The 14,193-nt window shown below is 32.1% G+C and overlaps 1 protein-coding gene across 2 annotated transcripts in view; it reads right to left on the bottom strand.

Moving 5' to 3' along the window:
• The window catches only part of Asap (ArfGAP domain of ASAP), an 84,617-nt gene that overhangs the window by 25,232 nt on the left and 45,192 nt on the right, over positions 1 to 14,193 (bottom strand). The window lies entirely within an intron of this gene.

Raw genomic sequence — 14,193 nt, 5'->3', positions numbered from 1 at the left:
AAATTCTCGCTTTACCGTCGAACAAAAATGTAATCCAATAACGGAATGGCTTATACGCGAGACTTTGTAGTATATTAGAGGAATTTCGCGAAAGAAAAAAAAATAACAAGATTCTTCCGTGGCTATATTTCGAACGTACCGGAAAACGGCTATAAATAATCTTATAGGCTCATAATCGTAAAAAATATACAATAATTTATTCAGGTTATATGATATTTAATTAAAAACATAATATACATAAAATTTTATTTTATTATAGTAACTATTTTTATATCCTTGCACAAGTATGGCATTTAATATATAATAAAAACATAAATGATTTGAATTTTTAATATGCAATGAAGATTATTTTAATCCCACGAAAAATTTGGTTGTAACTAAGAAACACTTTTAATAGCATCGTACAACAATATTTTTGCCACAAGTATATTTTATAAGAAAAAGCTTATTTAATTTCTTTTACAGAATTATCATATTATATGTTGTTATAATAAAATAGATTACAATATTTTGACACAAAAATATCTCTATATGAATAAACAAAAATTAACGAACTTTAAACCAGCGCATAATTCTTTATATAATAGTAGATTGTAAAACAAAAAGTCAATATAATTTTAAAAAGGAATATCGTTACAACCCAAAACCGTGGTTTAATGATGATGTTAAAAATGCTATAAAGAAAAGAGATGAGTCATACAAAATTTTTCAAATATTAAAAACAGAACAAATAGAATATAAAGTCTTTAATGAAAAATGGAAAACATACACACAATGTAGAAATATGGCAGTCAAAGTATTAAGAATGGCTAAAAAGAAATGGTATGAAAAATTGATAGATGAAATACAAAATGATCCAAATAAGATGTGGAAATCAATAAAACAATTAATTAATCCAACTCAGAAAAACGACATAATAAAAATGGAAATTAATGGAAATATATATCAAGATCCTTATATAATGGCAGAAAAGATGAATACATATTACATTGAGAGCATAGAAGAAATTGTAAATTCAATACCAAGGATTAGTAATTTAGTACAATATAATAATAAAACATTAATTGTAAAATTTAGTAAATTTAAATCAGTATCATTAGATGAAATTCATAACATAATATGTAAATTTAAAAAAGGAACTAGTACTGATGAACTAGATATAAATATAATTAAAGAAACATGGGAAATAATAGGAACTAAATTAAATTATTTAATAAATAAAGCACTCTCATTAGGAGAAATGCCTGAAAATTTAAAGATTGCTACTATTGTACCTATACCTAAAATAAAAAATAGTAAAAAAGTTGAAGAAATGAGACCAATCAACATGCTACCGTGTATAGAAAAAATAATAGAAGAAGTAGTAATCAAACAATTAAAGGAATTTATTACTTCTCAAAACATAATATGTGAACAACAATCGGGATTCAGAGAAAAGCATTCCACTGAAACTGCATTACAAGTAGTGATAAATGATTGGCTGTTGGCTAAGGATACAAACAAAATCATTGGAGCAGTTTTCTTGGATTTCAAGAGAGCCTTCGAAACAATAGACAGAGAAATAATGATGAAGAAATTGGAGAGTATAGGTATAAGTGATATAGTTTTGAGATGGTTTAATAATTACTTATATAAAAGAAAACAAAAAGTTAAGATAAATAATGTATGTTCTGAAGAGAGGTTAGTGTATTATGGAGTACCACAAGGGTCTAAATTGGGACCATTGTTGTTTGTTTTATATATAAATGATATAGTTAATAACGTAAAAAAATGTAAAGTTCATCTATTTGCGGATGACACATTGATCTATTGCATGGGTGATAACATTGAAGAAGTTGTGAGTAATTTGAATGATGAATTAGGTGTATTAGAGATATGGTTAAAGAATAATGTACTTAAATTAAATGAGAATAAAACTAAATGTATGTTTATTAATTATAAAAATGTGTTAGATGATAGTACCAAAATAGTAATAAATAACTCTAATATAGAAATAGTGGATAATATAAAATATTTAGGAGTAATTGTTGATACAAAATTAAACTTTAAAGAACATTGTAATTACATATTAAAAAAAATTAGTAGAAAAATAGGTTTATTATCTAGATTAAGAAATATATTAAGTATAAATACAAAAAAATTAATTTACAATAGTATAATATTGCCCCATTTTAATTATTGTGCAACACTTTTAAATATGTTGAATAAATTAGATAAACAAATGTTGCAAAAGTTACAAAATAGGGCAATGAGAGTAATCTTAAATAAAAATAGATTAACTAATTGTAAAAGTATGATTGATAGATTAGAATGGTTGAATGTTCAAGAAATATTGAGTATGAATGTATTAGTATTTATATATAAATTAGAAAATAATATGTTACCACACTATTTTAATAAGTATTTAATAAGAAATAAAGATGTACATAAATATAATACTAGAAATAAAGAAAATTTAAAAATAATTAAGTATAAGAAAACGAGTACGGCTAGGGGAATTATGTACGGAGGTTTTAATTTATATAATAGTCTTCCAAGAGAAATCCGAAACAGCAAAAATATAACGGGTTTTATAAATGGAATAAAAAAACACCTTCGTACATATAGAAATAAAATATTATAATATTAAGTCTTTATTATTGTATATTTTTTCTTTCTGTTATGTATTTTTTATATATTTTTATATATGTTTACTAAATTTGTTAGATGTAAAGATTAGCTATTAAGCTAAATAAATTAATAAAATAAAATAAAATAAAATAATAAGATAATTTAATCTTTGTTAATGAATTATTCCAGCAAGTAATTATATTAAATGGAAACTATTGTGTGGCGACCGTTGCTACGCCCAATGAGATAACTACGTTTCTTAGAACTAGATTAAAACTGTTTTCTGCGAAAGATAAAAGCGTGGCCTATAGAAAGGCATTTTTGCGAATCAAACTCTGAGAAATTTGTTTTAAGAACCGACTTTTACTGCAGAAACCAGATAGAACAGTTTGAGCCACGCTCCGGGGGAGTGAATCTTGAATCGTCAGAATGACCACGCATTTTTTAAGACGAAGATCTAACGACACCAGGTTTTTTTCCTTAGCTTGTCGGGCCTCCGTTAAATGAGACTCTTACGAAATAAGAGTCTGCGCCTTTTTGTTTTCTGACAAGAAAAATCGCAGATGGCGCGTCGCCGAGGGTCTGCGTCCCTGGATAATGTGCCTTGTAAACCGCACGGGTTTTGCTCTGTTTGCCGTTCGCGTCTGCGAATGCAGTCTGCCTCTGATCTCTCGCTTCGAATCGTCTTTGACCCTCTTGTCACGAATAGGCTAATCGTCTGTCAATCGTTTATACTCTTGATTCAAGATCACAGATGCGGATGTTGGTGGAGCAGTTTCATTGCTTAACCAACGAAATATGTTCACGCCATGAAGTGAAACTTTATATGATCGTTAATGCAAGGGGTAGATGACAATGGCGGTTTTTACGCTGGATAGATGCATTGTTTATTGCGCATCCTTTACGTACAAAAGGTTAATTTTTCTGGTGCTTACGAGTAGTTAATGTGCTAGCAAGTAAGTGGTCTGTGAAATCCTTAATTATGGTATTGAGTATTATTTTCTATATTTATGCGTTTTTTATTTATTTTCTTTTTATAAGTAACTGGTTGAGCCCTTCACAATATCGTGGTATTTTAACAGTATTACATCTTCTACATAAATTTTTTTATAAAATTATGAATATTTTTATTACATATAAAGTTCACAATAATTGTTTTTTTACGAAGCAATTATTGTTGTAATTAGAGAATATCTCTTAAGTAGTAATCATACATTCATATTATATTAGAATACTATTTATCCAGCGTTTATAATTATAAATATTATAAATGTATACGCTAGAATAATTTTACAATGCGTCCCAGGCAATCATCAAATCACTAAATTACAGACAACATATTAAATTCGTTAAATCTCATTATTAAACACCGTTAAACAGCGGAAATAAGCAAACTGGAATTTCATGTAATTACAACACATTAGTGATTTATTGCCTATGTTTATTACATAATAATTTTACGATAAACATTAATATACAAGGTTCGCATAACTTTCATGCAAATTATTCGAAATATTTTTACAAGTCATATACACTTCTTTGTATAAAATTATGCGTAGAAGCATCCGGATATAGCACAAATGGAAAATGTGTATGGTCCTTCTATGCGAGTGCTATAATAATACATAAATATTCAAAATATGTACTTATATATTTATTAATATTGTACTATAATAATCTTTTTAGTGCTAGAATCATTTATGTGACGCAAATTTGTTTTTAAGTGTCATTATTGATCATAGATGTTATAGCTGAATGCATTATACTTAATTTATAAAAATATTTTTGTATTATAAATATACTACTGGTTGATTTTTCGAATTATAATCTACCTATTAACTATTTTAATGGTAAAAGGTTTTGTTTATCGAATAATAAGTTATTAAGTATCCCTTCTAATCTTTGTTTATATATTCCACCATCCCATAAAACTATACAGACTCAATTCACTCTCCCTGCTCATAAAAAATATACACATTTCGACAAACGATCTCGTCTCTATTTATAACTCTTATCGGATGCCCACAACAAGTGGTTCGTACTACGAACGTCTCGTATTATACGCAAGGGATGAAATATCGACTTTGTTTATTTTCATCATTATTATTATACATCCTTTTCATAATAACCCAGTCATTTCCATCATATGTGGGCAAAAATAATACATTATTATGAAACTTGTAACATAAAAATCGTTAGGTTAGGTTCACAAACGGAAACTAGTCACGCTATGCATATAAAATAGTAAAATATAATAGTCAGTCAATAAAGTTCAGTAAAGCAAATATACATTCTTTATGTTTGTGGCTCTTGGAAATACAGCTGCATTGCAGTCTTAGTGATTTTTCAATAAAAAAACCACGTAGATGCGATATGGACCATAAAAGCTTACTTCTTAAAAGATTCAGGACAAGTACTTATACGCTCCGCAAGAGAAGCTCATTAATTAAATTAATATCTAGATAAATGCTCTTACGTGGTGGATGTTGGGTATTTAACTAAAATGTATGCGATCTGTATGAAAATATTCTGTATTATTAAAATTTAATGTAAATAATTTACAGCTGTGATGAAGCGTTTAAGAGCAGTAAATATAACAAGCACCTTCTTTTATTTTTATGGAAATTATTTATTTATTAACCCAACTTGAAGCGTTTAAATTCGGTTTGCTAAAGAGATAAGACACAATTAAAATAAAAGTCACTGTATTATCTCGTGGCGACCGTTTGCCAAACAAGACAACGTTTCCCAGAACAAACATAAAAACGGCGGCACGCAAGATTCCGAAAATATTGCCAAGATACCGCCCGAAATGTACTAGAAATTATCGAAAATTATGCAAAGGATCGGCTGCTGCAAAAGGTTCAGAGGCGGACATTTAATTTGTTTTTTTTAGGTGGCCCTCGACTTTCGCACAATTCGCTGATTAGCACATTAAAAAAAAACAATTTAAATTTTTTTTTTAAAAAACGTTTTGATAGCGGTGAATCTTTTGCTTCAATCGGACGTTCGTATGATACAAACAGGTCTACGATATGTTGAATTTTGCAAAATAAAAATATAATTAAAGAATACGTTCAAAATTGTGGAAAATAAAGATATATTTCCACAATCTTTAATGATATGTTTCCAAAAAAACACAGCAAAAAAAAAACATGGATGAAATGGAAAATCTTTGTCATCGTAGATCGATGACCAACATCAAAAAGATGTCCATCTGAGTATTTAAATAATTCAAGCAAAAGCTCTTAGTTTGCACAAATATTGGATGGATAGATTAAAAAAAATATTTTAACACGGGTTTTCAAGCAAGTAACGGTTGGTTTTACAATTTTAAAATGAGGTATTCTTTTCATAAAATTAAATTTACTGGAGAAACGGCTGATGCGGATAAAGATGCTGCAAAAGAATTTATTTCCAAATTATCCAAAATTATTGATGATGTAGAATATTCCGCTAGCCAAATATTTAATGTAGATGAGACAGGTTTATTTTGGAAAACTCTTTAACAATGAAAAATATGAATGAAGCCTTCACGCACCTTGGCAAATTTTTAAATATTATGGAAGATTGTGATACCAATGGAGAACGCATACTCAAGTGCGTGGGGCGATCAATAAAAACATAGCATGTTATAAAATACTATATGAAGAAAAGAAAAAGAATAGTGGAAAACAGTTAACTCTTGATAACTTTTCAAAGGAAACACCCGCAAACCCCACTTAAACTCTTAAACGCCTCTTAAACATCTTATATTTACTTGATAAATAAATATTTTAAAATACACACAATTTCAATATTTTTTACTTCCCTCGACTTTCGTACATTCAGCATTCACACACATTTTCAGGAACCCATTATGTGCGAAAGTAGAGGGCCGCCTGTATTTTTTAATAATTAATGAAATATAATACATAAAATATTTTTTTTGTAAGTTGGATCACCTGTCATTGAAAAGTGCAGATTTAAAAAAGTACACGTAATCTAATTTAGTGGATATATACTAGCTGATTTTGATTTTTAACAAAAATGTCAGTTAACAAGTTATTGGCTTTATAAGAGTTACACACAGATAAAATATATTTAACTAACAAAGTTGTTTCAGTTAAAATATACTTTTATCGAATTTTAATTATCTTAATTGTTCCGTGTTAATCCCGGGGGAAAGTATGTAAGCACACGTAATTGTTCGTTAACACGGTTAATTGGTTTCGGGATGAGATTAAAACGATATTGGAATTTCATTCTAGATTACTTTCGGATAAGAGGTAAAACTTGCTCATATCACACAATGTAAATACACCGGAAAAGTACAGAGTGAGTTCAGGATTACCTGAAAATATCGTAAGATAATTCTTATATTAAAATCAAATACGGTAGGGCGCGTTTTCGTCCGAGAGCGTGTATAAAAAGATATTAAATTTAACCCCTATATTTTCGCCGTGTTCGTGTCCTGACGAAATATAGATTAATGACAAGGTTTCGCAAGGTCGCATAATAGCAACAACAAAAAAACACACCCACATGCGGGGGCGAGTTCGCATAATTGTTCTGTATCTATGTGTAAAATCTAAATCGTGGGCGGGGCACGTATTGCAGATATCAGCTGTGTGTAGTACATACATATATAATATGTTGTCAAGTGCTAAGTTAAATCGCAGCGACAATAACGGTTATCTATTTATTGGTTTAACTGTCTGTGTATTTTATCGCAGTTACACTATGAAATGTCGCGTTATATATACAATTTATTTAGCTACATATATCGTGAGTTAGTCGAGTGTGTAACAATGAATAAGTTAAGTTATGTATATTTAACGATTAGGATAACAATCGTTTCTTTAGCAATGCATAATAAATAAAATATTTCTTATCGTACTGGGAAATAAATAAATAATGTTTATTACTATTTCAGCGGATCTAAAGGCAACAAAATCGGATAAATTCTGACATCAGATTTTGAAAAAAATGTATAGATGACGATGATAACAAATTTGTGCAAATATTATTTTTCAATAATTAAAAACACTATGTAGGAAAATTAGTGTATACTAAATTATAAATCAGCGAAGCAAGATTCTGCAAACATACAAATAAACGTTACGGAAAGTCGGTTACGGGCACACGGAAACAAATGTCATTTTATTTTGACAAATCAAGTAAAGTCACTGCTGCCATATAGACGTAAAAAACTGTTAATATAGGCGATATGTATGACCAAGAATATATGGGCTAATAAACGGGTGGCGCATCAGGACTAGCCAGAAGCGCTACAACTCCTTCCAGGGAGAGAGTGTTCTAAATAACAGACCTTGACAGACGAAGATCGATCGGCAAGGCAAAGTTTCGGTGGTTGAGTGATGTGACAAGGGACGTCAGAGCAGTTAAGGTTTAAAACTGGACTGAATATATACTCTGCTCTCATGCCAGCTTCGATTCAAACGAGTATTTGACGATTTTAGAGTCATACGCTTCTATTCATCGTATACACTATAAAATACGTTTTTGGTCCATTTCGCTCAGAAAAATCTCGCAATAAATAACGACATACATAAGTTACGCTCGCACAATCAGCACCCAGCCGAAATAAACGACGCCGCGAGCTTTCCTGGTTTAATATTCAAGCCTTCGCCGACAGAAGGTCACAATTCAATGCCCTCGCGGGCCCACTCATCCTGGCCTATTTTCCCACAGGGATGAACGCCTCTGTCGGACGCCCGAATGTCTGGATGAAAAACGGAGAAAATTCACATTGAAAATCGAACAAAAGAGGGGAAAAAATCTCGCGACGCGAGAAAAGAATCCCCGGCACGTAGTTTCTATTTACACCGCGCACGACTCATTACACTATTTTTAGGAAGCCAAGTATCGCTGCTTTTCTCTCGTTCACATTGGAGACTGGCGATGCGGTCTACTATGCAGATTCTTAACACTCGGGGATGAGACCCATATTCTCACTGATTTTGATTGATTCATCTTCATGTCACGGTAACTATGTTCAATGGCTAAACATAAACTGTGTTTCATTGCAGTTTTGGTGAATCCAAAAACCCTGAGCAGCAAAATAGTACTACCAACCTTAAGGTTGGCATCGTCTGTTGAATGGAGAAAGTGTTTTTTAGAGGTGTGTTTTTCGAATTGGCAACACTTTTTCCAGCGACAATCAATTTGGCAGCTGATTTGTGCGCAGTTTGGTTTGTCATTTCACTATAAATATTCTTACGCCAGAACAACGCTTCCGAATTGTGTAAATTTTCGAAAATCGTGGTTCAGCTTGCGAATCTGACGTGCGCTATGTCTATTTTACGGCCGACATAAACGTCCATCCGAGCAAGTAATTCGAATAACTATGGATCGTTTTCATGGATAATACGCATCCGTAGAGACGTCGTACAGTGGCACCGAAAAAGTTGTTTATGCTGTGGAGCGTAGTATTGAAGAGGGCCCGAATTCGCCATCGTGCACAGCAATTGAAGCTGTGTCCGTCCACTTTATGGAAGATTTGTTTTAACACCTTTGGATTATTTTCTGTGGGGATATGTGAAGTCGCTAGTCTACGCTGATAAACCAGAGACGATGGACGACTTGTAAAAAAAGCACCCTAGTAAAGCCAATTACAGCATATTATTGTTATTTAAATATGGCTCGTATTTTTCGGGCCAGAATTTATACTAAAAGGTCAGAATTATCATTATTATTATCAAGGTGTTTTAGTACAAACTTGTTTGGATGGGCTCGCAACATTGTCAGATATCAACACAACAAGCCAAACATGCTCTCCGCTGCCGCTATGTCGTTATTCGCGTTCTACATACAATTAAATAAATTCGTTGAGAGTTATTCATGGGGTGTTCAAAGTTCAGACTAACGCTAGTACCTAATCTGTCCAACAGTTTTGGTCACATGATCATGTATTTTTATTCTGACCGTATGCTATTTTTATTCTAACCATTTGATATTTATTTTCACCCTAAATAATATACATATGATTAGATTGTTAAAAAAATTCTAACCAATAATTGATTTTTATTCTGACCACTTAATTTGTTACCTTAAAATATTTGCTTTCTACAAAATAGTATTAAAAAAACTCATTTATTAAGTAAAACAAAGTCGCTAGTGTTTCGTTCTTGAATTTTTGTCAAGACACACTTAATATTATAGTATAAATCTAAAGTTCTGCTAGCAGCCGTCGAGAAGTACGCTTCCTTCCAACGTACAAGGTGGGGATACGGCGTACTCGCACGACCGTGTATATAACGCGGCATAAAGCCGGACTAGACACACTCGACTTCACTACGCTTTGACGCTTTCATCACGGACTTTCGCCTCGCCTCGTGTTGAGCATCATCTCCAGAACACTCGTTCAAAAATAAGTACTGAAAACTGTAGACCATAAAGGGGTCGGAATTATTTTCACACTAGCGTGCCGTAAATATAATTTAATTTTAACCATAAACAATCATATTTTATTTTCTTAACAAACTGTAATTCGAATCAAAAAAATTCGAGGTTAAATTATACACATAGCACAAGATCTACTACTAATATAAAATGTATCGCATAGTACAAAACTTTAATGACAAGCCGCTATTTTTTAAGGTGTGACTTCACATCTAGCAGCGCAATTTAATTAAAGCAAGGTTAAAATATCTACTCGTAGGTGTTGATTGTTACCCCGTTGTAACAATTTCCTTTGAGAAATATATTAGGAAATTATCTATTTATCACAAGTTTTTGACATATCAATATAAAATTCCAAACTATGTATTACTTTTAGCTTATTTTTAATCACATTGTCAAGATTCTGGAGAGGCATTTAATTCTCGATATAGCAAAAAATATGAATAGATAAATTCAGTACCTTTACATTTCAATTTTGTATTCCCAAGATACCACATTCTTCCCAACCCACTGTTTTATAAATGGATATCGATCGCGGTTTATTTCAGCAGTTCAGGAATATTGATGATTGAATTAGATGTGCTATAAATTCCCATCAGTGGAGAGAGTTCCATCTAGAAATAACTTTAGTGGTACGTTTAATAATAGCCAACTATGTCTACCAAATCTATACGTATAAAGTGTGTTTATATTATGTTACTTTAAACATGCAAATCCGAAATAATGGCAGCATTAGGTGCTCAAACAATGCAGCTGCAGACAGTGAGTTGAGGAAATGTTTGAAATCACAACAGATTTTCACCAACTATCGTTAAATTAATTTACTATCTAATCTACCCTATTTGTCTATCTATCGCGAGCGTGACTCGATCGTTATGCACTTGTACCTCAATTACGATATTTTTACACCGAGGTACTTATCTGACAACATTATCTTTGCCTATGTTTCGTCAAATGAAATGTGTCGGGCCAAATTTGTCTGATTTGACCCACATTTTTGTAATGACCACTATACATGACAGATGCCTCCTTGACTCCCACCCTAGATCGTTTTCGAGTGGGCGTTCTACCAAACGACCGTATCATTGTATGGCCATTATTTTAAAGGCAAAAAAATAACATAATTGGCGCGCGTGCTTCTATATCAAATGTCTTAAACAGTGGTTTTAATAATGCTCGATCGTTAGCTTGTGGTGTTGTTGACCCAGAGAGTAAAGAATAATTCGTTTGTAAATATAATCTTCATTATTTTGATAATGGTGATATTTTTTTTATAAAAAAGCAAAATTAATGACGCTGATAAATTATTAATAGTGCAATTATATTATCAAAAGTAAAACAAATTGCAATCGTTTATAAATTGTTTACTACTAAATTTTTTCATTCCGTAAAACGATTATTGCACTAACGAAAATTGCGCACACGAAAATTCCACACAGCGAAAATTCTGAACATAGGTGATTGTTTGATTGTCAAATATATTTTAATGTTAAATATTTTCCAGTCAAAATTTGTGTAATTATAGGACGTTTTTTTTAATAAAAAATATTTTTCCAATAACAAACCTACTTTACAATATTATTATACAAGATAATTTCCATCGACAGATACAACCTCTTTCCATCGATCAAGCAAGTTTTTAATCCCACATTTGTAAAAACTGACTAGCTGTGAGTTAAAATATTCAGAAAAAAATGTTTTAACTTCACTAACACTATTAAATTTATTAACATTTAAATTAGGTTGTAAAGACTTATAAATGGAAATCTGATGATGCTATATCGGGAGAATATGGAAGGTGAGCAACAGTTTTCCATCCCAGAGCATGGTTCTCGCAGCATGAGGCGGGCGCGTCGCTTTGTTCTCGTCGCTTAATGCGTGTGGAACCCACACGCTTTGTTTCCACGCCTTCCCAATATGTTTTAAACTTCTTTAAATACTAGATCATGAATATCCTGCCTTATCTGGTAACTCCCGAATCGACATATCTATATTGGCTTCAATTTCTACAACTATGCGGTCATGATCGATGATTTTTAGTGCCCTACTTCTAGCCTCGTCTTCCAAATAAATATTTCCAGATTTAAATCTTTTGAACATTTTTTTAAATTGACGAACCAGTAAAACTTAACCATAGACGGCACAAATGTTTTTGGTTGCTGTGGTTGCAGATTTTTTTTATGAAATTCATACAGTATACAAGTGCGTAAAAACACTTTACTCGGATCGAAATCTTCCATTGAAACTTTTGTGTTTTTTGTTGTTGTTATATTCCTAAAGCGCTCTCCAGATGTTATGCAAACACTAGCAAAAAAGAGCCACGCGACCCGAACAACAAATAAGTCACAACTGACCGTCAAAGTTATTCAGTATAAAAACGTCCTTTCTTATGGGTACCCCAATTAAATTACTAATATAATTGTAAAATATTTTTAAAGCATGATATATTTAAACTAAAATCATATTAACATCTGTCATATACACAGACATTATATTTTATATATACATATATATATTTACGTATTCTTAAATATACATACTTAGTATGTATGTGTATATTGATTATCTATGATCAGAATTTTTGTTGTTTGAAATTTTTGTTTCCGTAATAATCACCGAACCGATTGAAACATAGATTCAACCAACACCTAACACTAGTAAACAAGGCCAGGTAAATCACGCGTGACGTCATCAGTGAAAGGGATAGCCATCACGCTGAATTATTCCTTGATTTATTATATATTCCATAGCTCTTAATCCTTATACGTGTACGTTAATAAAGATATCTAGAATTTTAAAATTTATAGCAATTATTTATATATTTTTTGTCTTTTAAATATTGTTAAATATATTTTTATTTTTTGCTTAATCTTTAAAATCTAACTTCTATATTAGTTATTTCCATTTTTTAATGAACGTTTTAAAACAAATCAATCTTCATTAAGACTGTCACGTCTGCGGACCGTGATGCGTACTAATCATATTTTTCAATATGATAAGTACGCAGCTCAAACAAAGAGCAAAACTTGCATATAATTAAAGCCCAGAAGACCGATTAAAAGTTTATTTAAAAATATACAATAATAAGAATGATCTACAAGCGTCCATAAGTATTATTAACAGCAGAATATGATCAACGTGTTGGTATGCAGAGCTAGAAAGCGATATGGGTATTACCCTTTTTTGAATGCATAAGTCACATATTTCATATCCTTCAGAGAAAAATATGAAATATGTATCACTCGATTTCGCGTAAACTGACGTTACACCGACGATATTGAATCGGCAGATGCAGAGCAGTACAAAATGCGATTTTGATAATCGTAAAATCGAGAGCTTCGCTTGACAGACAGCTGGTGTCATGGAGGGCGAGGGTGATCCCCCAGGATCTGGATGGTGTATTAAACGAAAAAAAGAGATTCGAACAAAGGGGACAAGGGCACAATCGATCCAGCGCACCTGGATATCAAGAGGCCGAATCGCGGCATAAAGGTGAGCAGATACGTAGCTTCTGCTCAGTCAAGATACACGTATGCACATATTAGGTACCAGTACCGCCATTGTCTGAATAAAGGATTAGTACTACACATGAGAAAAAAAACAAAACCTCCGACCTTTATGGCGCATGAATATTATATGCAGAGGACGGCGAGTGAATAAAATCTTGATGCCCAACAAAAGGCCTAGTCGACTATCCGACTATCGGACATGAATTATTTAACCGGGATTTTACCTTAAAAATTACGGTGGGATGCGGCACTTTGACCTCTCGTCGGAAGTCAGGAAGGATTACAATACTATCAGATCCGATTATGTGTGACGTGATTTACTCTCGTAGGTGGTACAAGATAAAAAAAGAAAGCAAAGCTTGACGCGTCATTTTTTTCTTTTCTCATTGAGGGTTTTGTCGGCGGTTAAGAATGTAGCAGGCGCACTTCAAAGGAAGGAGAAATTCACTTATTCGAGCGCATGACCATAAGTGAGCATGTGGCGACGTGAGATAAATGCTGATCTGCTGACTGATCCGCTGACTAGGAAACGAGCATCGATCCATAGCCGAAGGCGACAGTGTAATAAATCAAGCCACACTTGGGCGGCGAGAATCGGAGTGTTTTTGTCATCAAAGGAAAACTCTGACACACGAGTGAGATATAATACGTACATACAAGATTATCAATC

The sequence above is a fragment of the Plectrocnemia conspersa genome, unplaced genomic scaffold (assembly GCF_051122295.1).
Source record: "Plectrocnemia conspersa isolate PC_06_02 unplaced genomic scaffold, ASM5112229v1 ptg000008l, whole genome shotgun sequence".
Taxonomy (NCBI): domain Eukaryota; kingdom Metazoa; phylum Arthropoda; class Insecta; order Trichoptera; family Polycentropodidae; genus Plectrocnemia; species Plectrocnemia conspersa.
The sequence above is the reverse complement of the archived record's forward strand: the minus strand, read 5'-3'. Positions and strand labels throughout refer to the sequence as shown.